This window comes from Callithrix jacchus, chromosome 1, assembly GCF_049354715.1.
Source record: "Callithrix jacchus isolate 240 chromosome 1, calJac240_pri, whole genome shotgun sequence".
Classification (NCBI taxonomy): Eukaryota; Metazoa; Chordata; class Mammalia; order Primates; family Cebidae; genus Callithrix; species Callithrix jacchus.
In genome coordinates this window covers 181,777,816-181,785,141 of record NC_133502.1, presented here as the reverse complement: position 1 = coordinate 181,785,141, position 7,326 = coordinate 181,777,816, and the positions used below count along the sequence as shown (strand labels likewise).

The 7,326-nt window shown below is 43.3% G+C and overlaps 1 long non-coding RNA gene across 1 annotated transcript; it reads right to left on the bottom strand.

Annotated features, from left to right (window-relative positions):
- Positions 1-379: 379 nt before the first annotated feature.
- Positions 380-4,077, bottom strand: LOC144579516 (uncharacterized). The gene is made up of 2 exons (XR_013527252.1): positions 3,901-4,077; positions 380-2,145 (listed from the first exon to the last, which is right to left on the bottom strand). It is a non-coding gene; the product is annotated as an uncharacterized LOC144579516 (long non-coding RNA).
- Between the last annotated feature and the right edge of the window lie 3,249 nt (positions 4,078-7,326).

Sequence of the window (7,326 nt, the reverse complement as noted above, 5' to 3'; positions counted from 1 at the left end):
CTACAGGCGCACACCACCACACCTGACTAATTTTTTGTATTTTTAATAGAGGCCGGGTTCACCATGTTAGCCAGGGTGGTCTTGAACTCCTGACCTCAAGTGATCCTCCCACCTCGGCCTCTGAAAGTTCTGGGATTACAGGCGTGAGCCACTCCACCCAGCCTTCACGTTCCCTATCTAGTCCAGGATACCCATCACTCCAGAGGAAAACCCATACCCAGGCCACTCCCCTCCCATCCCTGGCCCTGGTGGCCTCTCAGCTCCTCTCTGTCTCTGTGGATTTGCCTCTTCTGAGTGTTTTCTATTGTTACCTGTGGAGGGTGTCCAGGTTCTTACTTAGTGTTTTGAACAAAGAATTAGACAAAACACACAAAGCAAGGAAGGAATGAAACAACAAAAGCAGAGATTTATTGAAATCAAAAGTACACTTTGCAGCGTGGGAGCAGGCCTGAGGACAGGGCTCCAAGAGCCTAGTTGTAGAATTTTTTGAAGTTTAAATACCCTCTAGAGGTTTCCCATTGACCACTGGGTGTATACCCACGCAAATGAAGCACTGGCCTACAATCAGTCTGGTTTCAGAAAGCAACCAATCAGAGGCTGAAGTGAAGTTACAAAGGCTACGCCTATGCAAACCTCTGATTGGTTGTGGAAAGCAACCAATCAGAGGCTGAAGTGAAGTTAGAAAGTTACACTTCTAGGCAAAGGAAGACTTGGCCAGCAGTCAGTCTGATGGGTTGGGTAAAGCAACCAATCACAGGCCGAAATGAAGTTACAAAGTTACACTCCTATGCAAACGTCTGATTGGCTGTGGAAAGCAATAAATCGGAGGTACAGTTTTCCCTCTGCCAGGCAGTAACAGTGTGGGTGGGTTGCAAAGGGAGTAGCTTTTCTTTTGTTACTGTGGAAAGTTGGGGTTTTCCTTTCGATTTAGTTCTAGAAAGTGAGCATGAAAAAACCCCTTGGGGAGGGATAGGAGGTGAGACTCCTGTTTCTGAGGTGCCTAGAATGGTTAGAATCTCAGCCCTATCGTTTGGAGCCCCAGTTGGATGTTGGCTGGTGTTTCTTCGCTTGTGTCTTTGATGAGTATGCCTGACAGAGGAGGGGGTGCTGAGTGGCACCCAGGCAAAGCCACTCCCCGTGGGAGAGCACAGCATCTTCCTGACTCTGGGAGCCAGGAGCTTAGTGTGGCCTTGGTTTGACATATTTCAGTTGAAAAATGGGTCCTTCCCAGCCCCCGACTCATGGTGAAATTGTGGGCAAAATCTGTAGCTTCTCTAAAGCTTAGTTCCTTCAGAGGTCAAAGTCATTTTCTGGTAGAAATTTTGCATCTAAAAATGTGAGGTGTCAATCTAAATAACAAACAGGGAGAAATTCTGCAAATATATTAAGTTTACTCAGCAATGAGATTGCAATCTGGGATATGCAGGCTGTGTCAACACAGGCATATCAACGGAAACTGAAGCGTTGGAAAGCTTTCAAAGGCAAGAGGAGGCATGCACGTAAGTTGGTTTTGAAGCAGAGAACACTGGTTACAGGGTCTTAGCGCAGGAGTTGACATGAGTTCGTTGGTGGAGACGGCATGTCGGGCAGGGGTTATTGTGCATCTGGCCAGCTGTCCTCATGACTCCTATAGCAAGCTGCAGGTTGGAAAGTCCTTGGGAAATGTTCTTGTTACAGGCAGTTTTAGGGAAGAACCCTTCAGGGAGCCTCTGTACTCGTTCTTATCACAGGCGGGTGTGGGTGAAGCCCCTTTCTTCTTAACCTCCTGGCTTACTTTGTTCCAGTTGACATACTGGCTCCAATGTATGATGTTGACAGTGTTTACATTTCCTTCTTTTTATCAAGGTCTGCCTCCAAAAGCATCCGTGCTCAATTGTCCCATGATTAGATTCTGATTGTTCCTTGTGGTTGGGTTGGACCTTTCCCAGCTAGTCTGGTCCCATGTAGTTGGGAAGTGCAGCTGGGAGTCAGACCCCAAAAGTCAAGACCCCTTTGGCCACGTTTGAGCAACAAAGGAGTTAGAAAGAGTGGCTCTCAGGCCAAGGGAGCCTGGAATTCATTGTAAGTTCAATTGTGTCAGTTCCATAGGCGGTGATTATCATTTCAAAGTGCAGGGCCAGCATTACTCTGTTGGGAGCTGTACTTCTGCAGAAATTAACAGACGGTAGTTACAGATTTTAAAAAAGGATCATATGGAGCAGAATCAATAGTAATATGGTAAACGTGGTTTGCATCATGATTCTAAATCACGAAGCCTGTAGATAATCAGCAGAGTAAATCAAATCACCGTGGGGAATTGGGTGAGACTTGTTATAGCCAGATTTTTAGAGCAAACTAGAAGAGTTTGTTTGGAGCAATTTGATGCAGGTGGCTTGTATTTCTCTCTATCTGCTTCCTGTTTCATCTTTTATCCATTACCTTAAGCATCTGCTTATCTTTTTTTTTAAATCTTATGAAATGGGGTCTCACTATGTTGCCTATGCTGGTCTCAAAATCCTGGGCTCAAGTGATCCTCTTATCCCAGCTTCTCAATGTGCTGGGATTACAGGCAGTAGGTGTGAGCCACTGCACCTGGCCAATCTTTTGTTTTTTATGAGGGTAGGTAGCAAAATGTGCATCCTTCAACAAGCACAGTAGCCTTCAACAAGTACTGCTATAGAAACAAGTTATTTAAGAACTTTCAAAACTAGGTTGCAGCAAAGTGATCTTTTATAATAAATTACTATTGTTTACATTGAAAAATAAAAAAAATAAAAAATAAAAATACACACCTGTTTATCTGCTGAAAAAAAAAACTAGGAAAGTTCAGGATTCAGTGCAGCCTATAGGTAGATAATTGCAACTTGAAGACAATGAACAATCTAATCACAGGTGAAGTACAGTTTTTCTCCTGAAAAAATTTTTTCTTTTGAAACATATTTTTTCTCTGTAGTTTCCTTCATCTTTACCAAAGACAATAAGACCAATTTATTTGCACAAGTTTCACCTTATCAAACTTGGCCTGATTATTTACATAAGTGCCATAAGACTAGCAATGGACCATACAGGAATCTCAGATTTAAAAACCTCTTTGGGGCTAGGAAGCCAAATCAAGTCAGATTTTAGACTTCGTTTGCAGTACCTGCAAGCAATTTCAAATATGACATCCCAGTCAAAATCTTATTAATAGAACCAATATTTCCAATTGTATCCTGTTATGTAAAGGGAGCAGATTCCTACTGACGTATGTTTAATAACTATTTACCATAAAAATAAGAATACCCATGAATAGTTTCCAAATTGGGAGGCATCAGGTAGGAAGAAATGTAACAATCTTAAATAAAAAGCTATAAACACATTATCTTTATCAGTCATTTGCTTTCACGCGGTGAGTTCTTGTTCTGCTTGATTTTGATTAGCAGTTTCATGAACCCATCAGTTTCTTCATTAGAGTTCTGGAAGTTTTTATTCAGTCTATTGGTCTTAAAAGTCATTAGAAACCTATATTCAAGAGTACTTGTCAGAGGCTTTTTCATGCTTTCCAAGAAGGAAGAAGCAATTTTGGACTGTAACCAATTACAAATGCTTTTAGAGGTGAATCAAAACTGGATAACAAAATGGAATGGCCATGGTTAAGAAATCTAATGAAATTTCATTGTAACAATAATGCAACTGGCAAGAAAATTCCATCATGTCTATTGCATATAGCATTTTAGATTAATAACCAGAATCATGATTGACGACATCACACCAGGACCATCAGACTTCTATAAATTTCATATAATCCATTATATCAATAATATATCCATAACAAATATTACTTTAAAATATTTAGCATCACTTTTGTATTAGCAAGGGTTCCCTAGAGAGACAGACCTAGTAGGATAGCTATATAAAGGAGTTTATTATGTTTTAACTTACATGACCACAAGGTCCCACAATAGGCCATCTGCAAGCTTGAGGAGCAGGAGAGCCAGTCTGAGTCTCCAGACTGAAGAATTTGCAGTCTGATGTTTGAGAGCAGGAAGCATCCTGCACAGGAGAAAAATGTAGGCTGGGAGCCTAGGCCAGTCTCTCCTTTTCACATTTTTCTGCCTGCTTTATAGTCGTTGGAAGCTGATTAGATTGTGGCCACCAGATTAAGGGTGGATCTCCCTTCCCCAACCCACTGACTCAAATGTTAATCTCTTTTGACAACACTCTCACAGACACACCCAGGATTATTACTTTGTATCCTTCAGTCCACTTGAATTGACACTTAGTATTAACCATCACAACTTTATTGTTTGACAGTGCTTTCCATACAATTTAATGTATCAAACAAGCCTAATTAGTTTAATATCACTCTTGTACAAGGTGAGAGACACATCCTTTGGGGTTTCCAGGGGCTCAACAGGGAAATCTCAAAGTCAATTCTAGGTCAAAGAGACTTACTTGAGAATTTTATTTTTGTAAAGTTTGTCAAAAGGAGGACACTGTGCTCATAAAATAAAGGGCCTGACAGAAAAGACAAAAAGGCTTTTATAGTTCCAAGAAGGATGTAGAGTCCTTTATTAATGTGACCTTATCCAAACTAGATTCCAGATAAAGTCAAAGAGCTCTTACCAAAAAGAAAGAGCTCAGTCTCACTAAGACTCACCAGGGCAGAAAAATTGAGCCATGGAAGTGGAAACCTCTAAAGGGCTTAGTAAGGATACTGCACTCCATTCCAAGAATCACTGATTTCTTCTAAAGGTAATCTGACTTCAGATCCCACTTCTGACACCAAATTATGTCAACCTACATAACAGAGAAATCCTGCAAATATAATGAGTTTATTCAGGAAGGAACCGAAGATTGCAGTCTGGAATGTTCAGCCTATGTGAAAACATAGGCATATCCAAGGAGGCTGAGGCATAGGGAAGCTTTTAAACACAAAAGGAGTGCACATAAATTGTTTTGAAAAGAGAACAGGCTGGGTGCAGTGGCTCAGGCCTATAATCCCAGCTCTTTGGGAAGCCAAGGTGGGCAGATCTCTTAAGGTCAGGAGTGTGAGACCATCCTGGCCAACACAGTGAAACCCTGTCTCTACTAAAAATACAAAGATTAGCTGGGTGTGGTGGCGGGTGCCTATAATCCTGGTTATTACTTAGGAGGCTGAGGCAGGACAATCGCTTGAACCTGGGCGGCAGAGGTTGCAGTGAGCTGAGATTGTGCCACTGCACTCCAGCCTGGGCAACAGAGCAAGACTCCATCTCAAAGAAAAAAGAAGAGAACATTTGTTACAGGGCCTTATTGCAAGAGTTGCCATCAGTTCCTTAGTGAAGGAAGTGTCTTATGCAAGGGTTCCCGTACATCTGGCCAGCTGTCCTCATGACTCATGTAGCAAGCTGCAGTTTGGAAAGTCTTTGGGAAAAGTTATTTTATGGGAAAATGTGCATAAGAGCCCTTCAGGGAGCCTTTGTGATAGTTCTTACTGCTGGCGTGTGTGAGTGAAAGCCGTTCCTTTTTAACCCCCTGACTCAGTTTTGTTTGGGTTTGACACAGGTGACTCTATCTTGATATTGACAGCTTTCACAGAAGCATGTTGTCTCCATTATGTGTTTATTTTTCAAGACTGCTGCATTAGGGTCAATATTAAAAATCAAATATGTTGTTACCAAACATGTTATACACTTACAAAATCCACAGTACTTTTGGAACAATATTTAACACCTGCAAATGTCCCAGTACCCCCCAGTCCTTGGTCACTAACCTTTCAGGGGCCATCAGAGCCTTATCTTCTTGGGACCTCCTTGTGCCTCTTGTTGGGGTAATGTATCCTGGTCACAAAAACATCCTGTTGGCCGGCGTGGTGGCTCATACCTGTAATCCCAGCACTTTGGGAGGCTGAGGAAGGCATATCACTTAAGTCCAGGAGTTTGAGACTAGCCTGGGTAACATAGTGAGACCTCATCTCTACAAAAACCAAAAATTAGCCAGGCATGGTGATGCATACCTGCAGTCCCAGCTACTTGGGAGGCTGAGGTGGGAGGATCCCTTGAGCCCAGGAGGCAGAAGTTGCAGTGAGCCAAGATCACACCACTGCACTTCAGCCTGGGTGACAGAGTAAGACTGTCTCAAAAAAATCCCCCCCCCAAAATTTTTTTTAAAACACCCCAAAACAAACAAAAAAAAAATTTCTGATGTTTAGGGCTGTGGACCAGGTATCTCCAGCAGTACCTGGGCTTCCAATGCTGGATCCAAGATTCCCATGGTTTTGCACCCACAGTGCCTCCACACCCTCATTTCCCTCTCTGAGAACAGGTCAGCTTCCAGCCACACCTGGGCCAGAAGACCTGAGCTCCCCTCTCTCTGCCTTTCCCCTGGTAAACACCCTTGCCTAGGTCCTCCTTCTTTCTCCACTCCTGAAGGGGCAAAGCACATTCCATCCTGAGAGTTATCCTAGCCTCTAGACCCAGGGATTCCTCACCTTTGGCATGGGAGACCCCTGAGGTCAAGGAGAATGAGTCCCATGAGGCCCGGGGACAAGGCAGGAGCCAATGCTGGGAAGACAGATCCTGGTGGTCAGTCAGTTCTAAGCAGCAGGGATTGTAGTGCACTGTCATTTATGCATGTCATCAGGACTAAACTGCATTTGATATTAAGGAAAGGGTTTGGCAATAGGAGGGGTTAGAGGACCTGGAGCTCTCAATTGTGTCAGGGAAAATGCATATTCAGCCACACAAGCATAGTAGTTTCTATCCCATATTGCTCAATCATCCAATAAATGGTTGGATGAATAGGTGGAGAATGGACAGATGGGTGGATGGATAGATGGTGGATGGGTAGATGGATGGATGGATGGATGGATGGATGGATGGATGGGTTGGTGGATGGATGGATGAATGGTGGGTGGATGGATGAAAGGTAGATGGATGGATGAATGAGAGGATGAATGGACAGTGGATGGATGGTGGATGGGTGGATGATGGATGATGGTGGATGGATGGATGGGTAGGCGAATAGATGGGTAATGAATGAATGCATGGATGGTGGATAGATGCATGGATGAATGGTGCACTGCTCACTTGAGGACAGGAGTACCTGGCCAGCATGGTGAAACCCCATCTCTACTAAATATACAAAAATTAGCCAGACGTGGTGATGCACTCTATGGTTTTGCACCCGCAGTGCCTCCACACCCATATTGAGCAATATGGGATAGTAATCCCAGCTACTCAAGGGGCTGAGGCAGAAGAATCACTTGAACCCGGGAAGATGGAGTTTGCAGTGAGCCAACATTATGCCACCGCACTCCAGCCTGGGTGACAGAGTGAGACTGTCTCAAAAATAAATAAATAAATTATGTCCTTATCACATTCAGAA